At 42.7% G+C, this 13,491-nt stretch overlaps 1 long non-coding RNA gene across 1 annotated transcript in view; it reads right to left on the bottom strand.

Annotated features, from left to right (window-relative positions):
* Positions 1–13,491, bottom strand: part of LOC138580546 (uncharacterized) — a 184,704-nt gene that overhangs the window by 92,490 nt on the left and 78,723 nt on the right. The window contains exon 2 of the long non-coding RNA XR_011304287.1: positions 4,873–5,066. This is a non-coding gene — a long non-coding RNA (uncharacterized lncRNA). The remainder of the gene's footprint in view (positions 1–4,872; positions 5,067–13,491) is intronic.

Here is a 13,491-nt window from a genome sequence, read left to right as displayed (position 1 = left end):
GCTCCATCTTGTGTGTGTACTCCTGCATTTTGGATGCGAGTCTCCCTAGCCTCTGAGTCTGCACTCCTGTATTTTTGGGGCCTTGTAAGTTCACTAATGGTTTGTGGTCTGTCCTTAGTCTGAATTTCCTCCCCCAGAGCGAAGTCCTGAAATAGTTCACAGCCAATGTGCAGGCGAGGATTTCCTACTCTATGACCAAGTAGTGTTGCTAGGTGTCTCTGCGTGATTTCAACGTAAATGCTACTGTGTGCATTCTTTTACCTGATCCCTACAGGAATGCATCTACTCCATGCATGCTGGCGTTGAACGCTATTGTGGTCTCATTGTTAACATTGAATGGCTTTACGCTGGGTGCTCCCCTTTAGCTCGGCTTTTGTTTACTCAAATCTCTCTTGGCACTGTGATGTCCACTCAAATTGTTCTCGTTTTCTTATCAGCTTTATCAGGCATTCAGTTTTGTCTGAAAAGCACTTTTGCAAATTTGACGTGATACTCAGCCATCCCCATGAACCATTTCAATTGTTCTTTGTTTTGAGGTGTCGGGGCTTGTTGTATCACTCTTATGCGACTTTCCTTGGGTTCCATTCCGGCTCTCGATATGGTATAACCCAGGAAATCTAGTTTGTCTCTACTTATATGCATTCTTTCCTTTTTCAGATGGAACCTGTGAGTCTTGGGTCTTTTCAGCACTCTTCTTAGGGTGTTGTTATACTCTTCTTCTGTTGTTACATATATATCAGAATGTCATCTTGAAAACATTTCACATTTGGTTTTCCCGGCAAAATTCTGGTCAGGATTTGTTGAAGCTCGGAAGCCACTGAACACAACCCAAATGTCATCCTGATAAACTGGTAGGAGCCGGGTGGTGTCTGAAATGCAGTCAATTGTCTTGACGTTTTGGGTGCAGTTTTACTTGGGGTTTGGCATTTGATATATCTAGTTTCAAGAACATCGTCACTCCGTGTAGCAACTGCATAATTTCGATAACGTTTGGTAGTGTGACATGGTCGCTCACCACCTTTTGGTTGCCTAGCCTGAGGTCGATGTACATTCCCAATTTATCTGACCCGTTTCTTCTCATACTCAAGACTGGTCTCAACCATCTGTGCTTCAACTTTTTCTATTATTTTTTTCTTTCAATTCATTTCTCAATCAATTTCTGAAATTCTTCTTGTGCAAATACAGGAACTGGTGTCACTCTTTGTTTGATCTCATGCATTTAGTTTTTGAGCATTCCTACTGAATATTCGAAGTCTTCTGCATATTCTTTCTTATACTATGTATCTGTCCTCTTTTATCCTCACTGTCATCACTTGTTCCCCTATGTTAGGATCCAGTTTTATTTCCAAGTCAGCCTGATGTTGCCATCCTAGTAGAGCTTATCCTTCTTCCATGACATATATCTTCCCTTTGAATTACATATCTGCTCTGAAGTACCCTTTCAGCTTGATTTGTTTCCCTCCGTAGTGTTCCAGTTTTATCGTGTTCCTTTTTAGCCTTTATTCTTCTCATCCTTTCACTGTTAAGTACTACTCTTCCAACACTAGTGTGAGGTCTGACTCTGAATCAGCCATCATCTTTATCCTGTTTCCATCTATTTCTACGTAGCATTACGGGTTCTTCCTTTTCTGTTTCCCATGTAGGTCCCTTATTCTCATTATTCTTACCGATTTGCCCTCTTGGTCACTTTCAGATTCTTTGCTATCACCGCCCCCTGTTCTCTTTGCTTCACAGTGTTGCTTCTGCATGCTCGGGCAAATTGGCCTATCTTTTGGCATTCAGAGCATTTCCTTCCTCTCGCTGAAACACTCTGTTTGGGTTCTCTCTCATGAATGTACTCCCTCCTTTCTTGGCGACTTGAGATCCTGTGGTTTCCTCGCTTTCCTGTTGCTCTCCAATTTACTTAATTTAGCTGCACTGTTTCCCACTCTTGACCTCATTAATTCATCTCACCACTTGTGAGTCCCTCAACTTTATTTCGAGGCTGGCTCCAAAATGGCAATCATTTGCTAACTCTCTGAGTGCTGTGAGCTAGTCATCTATTGTTCAGCCACTCCTTGTTTCCATTCGTAATAGTCTAGTTTATGCCTTAACACATTTCCTCTGTTTTTTATTAGACTTTTCAAAAGTTAGCGTAAGAAATATGCATTTCTCTTATTTATTAAAATTTCTGCCATCCTGTTCTTGCTAGTTTCCTGGAGCCCTGCAGCTTCCATGTACATTTGGAAGCTTTGCAACAACTGCTGCCATGGTATGTACGGACTTCCTGGGGTCTCAAGAAGCTTGGTGGTGCTGCTAGCAACTGTGCCATCCTTCCTTTGTCTTGATCTCCTGTTGCTGGTTCCTTTCTTCTTTCTTCACTCTGTGCTGCTCGTGTTCCTCCCCAGTTGCTTTCCAGATCCCATCCTCTCCTCACCATTGTGGAAATGCACTGCAGGGATGTATACTAATATAGAGCGACTCTCACATGATGAATTTACTGAAATTGAGGTAAGTAGCGAGATGAGTATTTCCCTGGAGGAGAAAACCTACTAGAAAACCTGCATGAAGTCATTCTTTAGTGCCTTTGAACTAGAGACAGAGTGCTGGGACCCAGTCACTTGTGCAATCTTTTAAATTGCCATAGCCTGCACAGAGCACGGCGCAGTGAGTAGCAAGACAAGTGGTTTCCTGGAGGAGCAAACCTACGAGAAAGCCTACATGAAGTCTTTCTTTGGATCCCTTTGAACTAGAGGCAGAGTGTTGCAACCCAATCACTTGTACAATCTTTTAAATCGACATAGCCCATGTGGAGCGCAGCGCAGAGAGTGGCGAGATGAATGGGTTCCTGGAGGAGAAAACCTACAAGAAAGCCTACTTGAAGTCTTTCTTTTGTCCCTTTGAACTAGAGGCAGTGCACCGGGAACCCAATCACTTGTGCAATCTTTTAAATGGCCATAGCCCACGTGGGGTGCAGCGCTGAGAGTGGCAATATGAATGGGTTCCTGGAGGAGAAAACCTACGAGAAAGCCTAAGGGAAGTCTTTTTTTTGGTGGAAAAATTGCTGTCTTTTTACAGCCGACTATAGGAGCACAAGTGATAAAAGTAGATATTATGGTGCTTCCCCCTCAACTTGTTCTGAGACATTGATTAATGAAGAATTAACTGTTTCTGACCTTTCACTTGTCAACCCGATAGACAATAATTCTCTATTGAACATGTGTTTAAACCTACAAACAGAATCAATTGCAGATAATAATGTCGCATCAGTATCAGGGAACCTTTCCTTAAGCATGGAGAAGATTTCAAGTACTGCTATAGATTTAGCAAAGACACCTGACCTAACTCAAATTGCAGCAAACGTCTTTGCTTCTTCTCCTTGCCACCAAATCAGCTTCATTGATTCTGATATCTCTAATTCAGAACTGTGCACTGTGCCTGAATCTTTGATAATTTTGAAAGCTCTTTTCATGATATGCAAGAGCCTACACAAGAACCAACAATTTATAAAACAAGGACTGACTTCCCTAGAGGATGTGGTTCCTTCGTCACACAACCTCCTTATTATGGAAAAGTCAAGAGAGGTGATGATACAAGACAACATAGAGAAATCATCCACTATTTCTGTTTCGGATTCTGCCTCACCTCAACAAATTACTGAATTATATGTGAATCAATTTAATGGGGGGTGAGGGGGTTGAATAAAAATGTCAAAAATGCCGGTATTAAATCTGTGTTAAGCACTATAAGCACTAGCTGAGAGGCTACCACCTTGCGCCTATGGTATACAAAAAACCTCCACTAAAAGGGAGAAAACACAAAAAAGAAAGAACTTAGAAAAGAAAAAGTGTTAGGCTCTTCATTCCCAAAAAATATGATGTGTTGAAACAGAAAAAGGGTTTTCAAATTGATTGAATGATGCACAGAAAGAGAGGCCAGAAAAATTACAAAGTGCTATCCCGGACACATGGGAAAAAAACAATAACACTGAGTGCACTGCTCCCCTAGGCAACATTCTGGAATTGCCTATGTTTGAGTGTTTAAACAGTCAAGCTGGGGGAGGGATGAGTAATTACCACAAAGGAGGTAGAACACAATACATAACTCATTCAATGGCGACGTGCTGTTATTTCAAAAAACCATTCACCTCAAAAAGAACCAATGAATTCAAAAATTGTTATGATAAAAAATACACTTTCAATTTTATATCGTAGAGAAAATTAATTAATACAGATCTAAAAACTTTTTTCTATATACCCAAGACAAGAAATAGTTCTTATACATAAACCGGACACCTCATATATAACAATGTAGAATTTTGAACACCACTGTAAAATTCACATAAAAGACACAACATGACATTTAATAACACATTAATCAAATTGTTGTGTTTCACAATGAAAAAAGACCCAACATGTTTCTGTCATAAAGACCACTTTGGTCGGACATTCATCAGGGGGTATCCTGTTCCAGCTCTTATTAGATGTCTGAATGCATATATTTTGGGTGAAGACCACTTTTTAAGAGCTAATTTAAAAAAATACAAAGTACAAGGTCACCATACCAAATCACATAATGAATCAATCAATTTATCAATCATCAAGATGACATTTCATAAGTAAAGTATAATCGTGCATATTAAAGACATCAGCATCATTCTTTGCTATAATACTTGTTATTTTGGTAACATAGATTTCCAATTCATGGACAACAAATATTCAATAGTCCTTTTCAATAGGATTTTTATCTTCTTAAAAAAAAACTTTTAATGGGCCAGAGAAACTCATACTGCGAACAAAGGAGAAACCCAAAGTATACCAAATCATTAAAAGATCTCACAAACCACATGCATATCTATACCAAAAAACTCCAATGTACCCCTACATCTCATACCTCAGGTGAAAGACAACACTAAGGGCCTGATTCATGGAAGTGTTTTATAATGGTGAAATCCCACAGGAAAAAGTGTATTGCATCAGGCCATGGATGTTTAAAGCCAGTTCAATACAGCACACTTTCTTCATTCTCCTGATTGCCGGGTAGACTTCGCCACGTTCATAAAGCGATACGGATATAAATTCCACATCCTACAAGAAATAAAGGATACATTTTTTCAAACAACACATGAGTTGGATAACATTTAAAAAAAATTGTAAAAACAGTCTTCCATGAGTTGGTCAATGCCCAATCATCTGGTTATATTATGCGGACGATATTGTTATTTTGGACAAAACTGCAAAAGGCCTCCAACTTAGATCCGTTTTCTACTAACCATGGTATCTTGGTTAATTTGAGCAAAACTAAAATTATGACCTTCAACACTTATAGGAAGATAAACAAGAGATTCAATTGGGAAATTGAAAAAAGTGCCATTACAAGAAGTGTCTTCTTATATTATCTTGCAATCCTAATGACGGATAAATTAGATTAAGAGGCACTAACTAGTTTCATAATAAAAAAAACACCATGACAAGGTTCCAGGCCATTAAGGCTTATAGTCAAAAAGGAGGTGGCCAATCCATTGAAGGGCTACTATCACTATATACATCTTGTTTAGTACCTAGCATTTTATATGGCCTTGAAATCTTTACTGTAAAAGAAGTCAAATGGTTAAGTATTTTAGAGGGGAAACTCTGGAGAAAGGCGTTAGGCCTCTCCAGTTCAGTTCCTGCAGAGGCCATTTGCAACGAACTAGGACTCACCTCTTTGGTTACACGAAAAAAGATCTATATGTGTATTTTTATTTAAAATGTTTAGAAGATGTTAATAATTGTAACTCTTCTTATTTTGTAAATGAAATTGGTTTTAATCCTTCTCTTTTTAGAGTTAAATCCATGGGTGAAGGAAACTCAGATATGTCTGGATGAAATAGGTTGTGTTTTTACTGCGGATGATAACTTTGCTGTCAAATGTAAAGAGATAAAGAAAAAAGCTGCTGTATGGGATCGAAGTTTCAGATGCACCAAACTTTCCGAAAAAAAATCCTTTTCCAATTATATTTTATAAAGTTTTCCTGTGGATGCACCTTGTACATATATAGAAAATGTACAAAATAAGAAGGTAAGACATTTTATAATATTCATTAGATTAGGACAGCTTCCTACCCCATGGCGGACAGGTGCGTGGCAATCTATTCCAATGTCGGAACTATTATGTAGACTTTACAAAACTGATATAGGGACTTCTGGCCATCTTTTAATGGTTTGTAATTTCTTAACTGATCATTACGAAAAAGGACATGCAAAGTTGTTATATGATGTGTGTTTTTTGCACAGTGGGCAATGCTGGGCTTTAGTGTATGCGGGAGAAAATGTAGTGATGAACTTTCTATATATTACATTTGGCAAGAAATTCTCAGGAAATTGTCATTAAAAAGTTTTTATTCTATTGTATAATGTTGCCTTTTATTATGTAAATAATATGTGCATATTTATATGTTGATTTTATATCTGCATTTTTTATATATCTGTGTTATATGGTTATCTTTTATCAATAAAACACAATAATTTTAAGTACTTTAAAGTACTGATATTTATTACTCACATATCAGGTTGTATAGTCAAAGCCTCAGGCGAGCTGGACACTGTCCAATGTGTCTCTCGCACTCTCTCTCCCCTCTGCACCGGTTTTCCTATCCTACTCCTCCTCTTGTTGTCCCTCCCTCATTTACTGTCTTTGGCTACAGTTAGTTGGCCCTGAGTGTGCCACTGGTGATGGGGAGAGGAGATGGCAAGTACATGGGTTATAGCTGGTCAATTACTCTTCATGCTGCCTGCAGCAGTGCCAGGGTCAGCAGGCTCGGGGTTACTGCCAGTTGGTTCCCAGCCCTCCTTTTACTATAGGGGTGCAGGTTGGAATGGGGTGTTTTTATTAGCTTCCCTGTTTGGGAGGGGAACAGTGGCTTGGGTTGTGCTTCCTGCTTCCTCCCAGTACCATTAGACAGTTCACAGGGCTACTACTTATGCCATCTTTGCCCCAGTTTCTCAATTTGGGCAACTGGCATAGATACGTTTTTATGCCTCTTGGCGGGTATTGAAACATAAGCCCTGTCTACGCCCCTTTCACTTTGTTAAGGGGTGTGCTAGAGGAGTGTGGCAACCATTTACTGGTGTGGGAAAGAGGGTGTTTGTGGGTTTGGATAGGTGTTACTAGCATGTCAGGTATCAGGGTAGGACGGCGTCTGATGCGGATCTATGTAAGACTTTAGAAATTGTTTGTTCTCCTGGCACATGCTCCCTCAAAGAAGCAGGGTTTGAAGGATGGGGGCCCAGCGCAGGCAAGCATAGTGGCCTCAGATGGTGTTCTGCTGTCATGTGAAGGCACGTGTGAAGGGTAATAACGTTAAATACAGTTGGAATCACCAGGGAGAAGGGGGTGGGTGACAAGGGATATGGTGCCCAGGCACTCGAAGCACATGAGGGATAAGGGCAGGAGTGTGGGCTGTAGTGCGGGCAGAGGTCGGGGACCCAGGAATCCCCAAAACACTGGGATGAGTCCGAGCTGATTTAGCAAAGATGAGAGTTGTGAAGAAAGGTGCAGGTAGGGGCGAAAAAGCAGGTAGGGCATCTGAGCACAGTTTACAGGGCCAAGCTCACCAGGGGGATTGCATAGGGGTTGGCTATGAGCAAGGTGAGCATATGTGTCTCTGTGGCAGAAGTGGGCCAGTGGAGTGTGAAGGGCAGTAGAGAAAGTTCAGTTCAGAGGGTAGATCAGAGGCAAACAAGGTTCCGAGAGGAAATGCTGAGGCAAAGAGGTCTAGGATGGCCTTTTGTCACCAGCAAGCAGAGATGACGGATGGACCTGCGGTAGCCCACCCTGGGGCAGCGGAGTGCTGAGGACAGGCAGTGTGTCTGATGCCATGGCCAGAGAGAAGGTCTTCATGGCAAGGTTTGAGACGTCTCACTGCAAACCAGCAACCAGCTGGGCACAGGATGGCAGAGGATAAAGGAATGCTGGGGGTGAGTGGTTTGGCAATGGGTTCAGATTTCAATCAACTAGGAGAAGGAGAAATGCCAGATGTTGTCATGAGGACATGAGGACCCAGGAAAATGGTTTGAAAGGGTGGAAAGCATGGAGGAAGTGTAGATAGGGTTGGAGGAGCACCCCCAGCTTGCCGAGCCAATCCTATTTGAGGAGGTGGGTGCCATTTGTATGGTCTCCAGGCATTCAATGTAGCATAAATTAAGAAAGAAAGGGGTAGAAAGGACAGAGGTTGCAAAGGGGCCCATAGTGGGGTGAAGGTTGGAGGACAAGATGGATAGTTTGGATGGTATGTCTCACAGCAGGTGTCTGCTGAGAAAAGAGAGAGCAAAGGAGCAGAGCAGGATGAAGGAGTATCGGGGTGACCATTGGCTGCGGGGCATGTGTCACAGACAGCTTCCATCACGTGAGGAAGATTGGTTTGCTGCATGGGAAAGGGTTTGGGTTGTGAGGTAAAATATGGGGAAGGAATATGGTGGTTAGGGGCGGAACAAGTGGGGTTAGGTACGAAGAGTGAGGGATGCAACGGGGAATAGGAATGAAGTGTGAGGTCAAAGGGAAGAGTTGGACATGGAATTTAAGAATATAGCAATGGATATGGGAGGGCAGGTCAGGTAGGGAAGGGCTACAGATTCCAGAGGAAAGAAAACAGGGGAAAAGATCAGAGGTTCCAAAAGAGAAGGTGCGGAAAAAGATGATGCATTTTCCGAATATGGGAATAACAAAACCTTTGGGGCCATGTTTGATGTTGTCTACAAAAGAGAGGGCATGAAAAGGGGAATATGGGAATGTGTTCGTGTTGCTGCATGGGAAGATTACAGACAAGACGGGATCAAAGGAGGAGGGGGGGGGGCTAGCCAAGAAGCCGAAAGCACCCCTAACAATACTGCATTCACAATATTAGCTGGTCTACATTGGGAGCAGGCGCCACTCACAGTGCTGTTGGACAAAGGAATAGTGGGGTCACTGGGATCGCTATGCATTTCAGAGTGGGGGTATGGAGTGTGCAACGTCTGTTAATTGTGACTTTTTTGTGAGGCTTTTCAATGCCAGAGCTGACAGGGGCAGAGGCACTGCAGTGATAGAGCGTGAGAGTGGTAAGGTCAGGGGTGGACATTTTGTTGTGAGAGATTAAGGGCTGTCAAAAGAAAATGGGGCTGTGGATTTCATGTGTCTGCTCACAGGATAGGCCATTGACCCGCATTAACACTTTGACTGTATCCTGGCGGTAATTCCTCCAGCATAACGGCAAATGGTAATATTTTTTCCGGCACTCGGTCTGGCAATATTAACACCAGATCATGAGTGCTGGGTTGATGGAGTTAATCTCCATTCATGGAGTCCTACAGGACTCCATGGGGGATTTCCTGGTATTACCAGCACCAGTAACACTGGTGCCGGTAGCACCGGCTATTTTTTGCCTGTAGGGAGGTGGAATTACCTTCAGCTTTTAGCTTATAGCTGGAGGTAATTCCACCACCGCACTGCCAAACTTGTAGTTGGCCAGTGTGGCAATATGCCGGCATAAGGTACTACAGGCACGTTCCTTTTGCACCGTCCAACTTGTAATGAGGGCCAATGTGCACGATTAGGGTATTTCATGAGTGGGTCACAACGAAGTGATGGGAAATCGAAAATAAAGGAAGGGTTCCCTGTAGAACTAGTGACTGACAACAGCATGAACCTGATTTCAAAAAGATTTCTGAATTTCTTCAGTCATCCAACATCAAACACATCAACGCCGCCCTTTATCACCCAGAGGCCAATGAGCAGGGTGAGCGGACCAACACATTTATCAAAGGGTCACGGTTAGAAAGCGGCTCTCACTGCTGTCAAAGCTCACCCTCTTAAACCCAGTTCAGTCCATTTCAGTTCCTGAAAAATTGTAAAGCCCATTCTTTGTTTCAAACACCTCGGCTCCCGTAGTTAACTAGAGTCAGACCAGTGGAAGTCAGAGACATTCTGCCAGTAAGAGGTTACCATAGATGGGGAGTTGTTGTCACTGCAGATTGAATGAGTGGAGAGACCAAAATGGGATTCTATTCTGGACTTTCTGATCACAGAACTATACCTCAGGTCCAACTGCCTGCCAAAACATGGTCGTGGTTTTGGGGGTTGGGCTGCATGTAGAACACCAGGATGTGGGATTCATGAAGAGGTTGTTTAACTCGTTATTGTACAGATTGTAAATTCCCATCTGTCCCCCTTATTTCAGTTAGTCTTGTGTGAGAACACTGACCAGGCAGTTTTACAAACTGGGTGCAGATTTGAATAGTCTCTCTTCTGCAGTAGAAGGAACGACTGGGAGGAAATGCTACGGTAAATGGATAGGAAAGTTGGGGGGACCCTCTCTCCTTTAAAGTGTATAGCCTTCCTTAACTGAATGCTAGATCTTTGTGGTTGTCAACAATTTGGCAAGGTTGTCCATAGAATCAGGACCCAAAAGTGCTAGCTTGTGGGGCTTGCAACAACACCAGTAGAGTTTGCTGATCAGGCGCTGTGACCATGTCCGTGCTGTGTTTTCCACCCATGGTTCGGAAGGGATGTATCTCTGTTTCCGGTTACATTCTGCCCTAGCCAATCCTTGTGTCATATCGACAGTCACCATGTTGGATGCGGATGTCAGGCTCCATGCTGTCTTTGTGATCCAGGATATCCACAGGTCCTTGTCTTCTCTGAGGTGAGGGATTGGTTGTTTGCTTCAGTCTACCGTGTTCCTAAAACATACTGTACAGAGTGAAGAGAGTTCAAGAGAAGAGGAAATTGATCTGCAACAAATCAACGTTGGACAAAGGCCTGATTGTCAAAGTGGGAGATACTGTCGAAGTTAGATCGCCCACAAGGGCACTGAAACTCCAAATATCCCTCCTTAACAAGTTAGTTCAAGTTCGTGAGAATAACCTTGTCATGGAAGAAAGATGTAGCAGGAACGTAGCACGCACAGAGATGTTTGAGAGAGAAGGACGCAATATAAGAGCTAGAAGTCTGGACATAGGGGAGTGCTTCAAGAGAATGCATGGAATGAACATTATCTACAGTATTCCTGAGAGCCCCATCTCCAAAGACTATAGACAACCTGAAGACCATGTGGATGAAAGGAAAAAATGCTGATCTCACTATTCTGGAAGAGAACCCTAAGACTTTGGTGCCGGCCAAAGACAAGATACCCCGCAACAGGGTAAGCTCTCAATTACAGGGAGTAAAGCTGAGCTTCAGGACTAGCACAAGGGTCTCACAAGTGCCATGACTTTACATTTTATTTATTTGCTTTTCATTAATAAAAGTAGATACGTGGTGGTCTAGTTTGTGTGCGATGCACGCAATAGATGACAGTGACGTCAGGAGGGAAACAAGCGGTAGCATACGCAGTAGAACTGTAATGTAATACACTCTTCGTCCTTTCATCACGAGGTGCTGCGCGAGCTCACCTTGTGATGGAAGGACGAATGGAATGTTATGACGCGACAAGAACGAGCGTTTCGAATGCAGCTGTCAGTTGCTGCCCATGGTCGGTGGGGCCTGTCCACATATACTTCAGTTCCAGTATATAATTAAATATTCATGTTAACCTCGCATATATTTCCTGGTCTTTCCTCCGGTACTACAAGTTGCGACGAGGTTGGGATTCAGGCCCCACCGCCCTGCACATTTCCTCCAGATTCTCCCTCCGGTGATGACATCTTTGAGCGTGTAGCAGGCCGCGCAGTTGTCAGAAACTGTGGCCCCTCCGCTCGGGTTGTCAGCTGTGCATTGGGTGTGTAGCAGGCCCTGCAGCTGTACTAAAAGCTGTGGCCGCTCCGCCCCATCGGTTTCCTGTTCCGTGATCCTGAGCACGGGAACGTTACCGCAGTGAGTGCCTGCGTGGCCCCAAATTGTTTTCATTGTGCTGCGTATGTTTATCCAAGTTCATGTCGTCCGGATGTGTTGCATGCTGCATTGAATCCTTACCATATTACGCAGTACACGAGGACAGGTAGTTTTATAATTCAAGACGGTTCTTACCGTATAATACTGCATATAAGGACAAGTGAATTTACAAATACAGCTGTATTTGACTTTGTGAGGACAATAATGCAGATGGCAATTGTTTTGTGCTAAACCAAGCACAATTTGCTGGACATATATAATTTTTTTTGTCAGCATATTGGTAGTACAGCTGCTGAATTTTGTTAATAAATTCTGCAGCAAATCCATTTTCTACAGCCACACATATAATTTTCCCAGCACACCTGTATGACAAATCTCTTACAGCATGGCTTTCAGTAGTGTGCCACCGCCCATGTTTTTTATGTCAGATGTTGGCGAACCGGCAATTCCATGGAAGAGATGGATTAAATCATTTGAACATTACGCTGGTGTTGTGTGTGGCCAAAACTGCAGCGTGGAAAAGAGGAAGTCACTTTTGATGCATTGTTTGGGCCCAGCAGGGCAGGAGAAGTTTGAAGACCTGCCGGATCTACTTCCCAATGAAGATATTGACCTGAATGAATACGAATGATCAGTGAAGAAAATGGGCAAGCATTATGAAAAGAAACTGAGCACAATTCTAGAACGTTATAAGTTTGGGAAGAGGACTCAAGGAGAAGGTGAAAGTATAGAACAATACATTACAAATTTGAGGAAATTGGCTAAAACATGTAATTTTAATGCCCAACTGGATGAGAGATTAAGGGATCAATTCATGTTGGAGTGTAGGAGCAGTAAAGTAAGAGAAAGGTTGTGGGCTGAGGACGACCCCACTTTGGACACAGTTTTGCGCGTGACCAAGGAGGTGGAACACACCGAAAACTGTGTCAAGGAGTTGGAGAACAGACTACAAAATACTGAAATTAAACATGAAATCTCCAAGGATAAGACTACTATACCCACAGCGATCAAGAATAATGAGTCTATTGCTCAAGTGACAGAAAATCCCGGTAAAAGATACAAGTCAGAAAGGAGTGGAAGACTGCCTTGGAATGACGATAAAAGAAAAAAACCTAGCCTAAGAGTCAGCAATGGAGATGGGAGGAAGAAAAGTCCAGGCAGACGAGGAGATGAACCTAGAAAGAGGAATACAGGGAGATGTTTTAGATGTGATAGCATAGATCATTGGGCAGATAATCCAGAATGCCCTGCCCTGAAAATTATATGTGGGAAATGTAAAGGTAAAGGACATTATGCTCGATGTTGCAGAAAGCAGAACACTTCCACTAATTGGATAGGAAGTGACGAGTGTAGTGATGAAGATGGAGAAGAATGTGTATTTGTTGTAACAGATGAAGAAAATGAGCAAGAGATGGAAAGTCCCAAGGCTGTAGTGTGTGTTGATGGTACTGACATGCACATGATGATCGACTCAGGAGCTAAATACACTTTGATACAACAAAGTCTCTGAGACAGAAAGAGACATGAGTACTTACATGAACCAGACATAAGACCCAGAGCATATGGGGAAGTTAAAATAGATGTCATTGGTTGGTTCTGGGGAGCACTCAAGTTCAAAGAGAGGAGAGCCAACAGAAAAATATACACAACAAAGAAGGGGAGAAC

The sequence above is a fragment of the Ambystoma mexicanum genome, chromosome 3p (assembly GCF_040938575.1).
Source record: "Ambystoma mexicanum isolate Mex_15411 chromosome 3p, UKY_AmexF1_1, whole genome shotgun sequence".
Lineage (NCBI taxonomy): Eukaryota > Metazoa > Chordata > Amphibia > Caudata > Ambystomatidae > Ambystoma > Ambystoma mexicanum.
The sequence above is the reverse complement of the archived record's forward strand: the minus strand, read 5'-3'. Positions and strand labels throughout refer to the sequence as shown.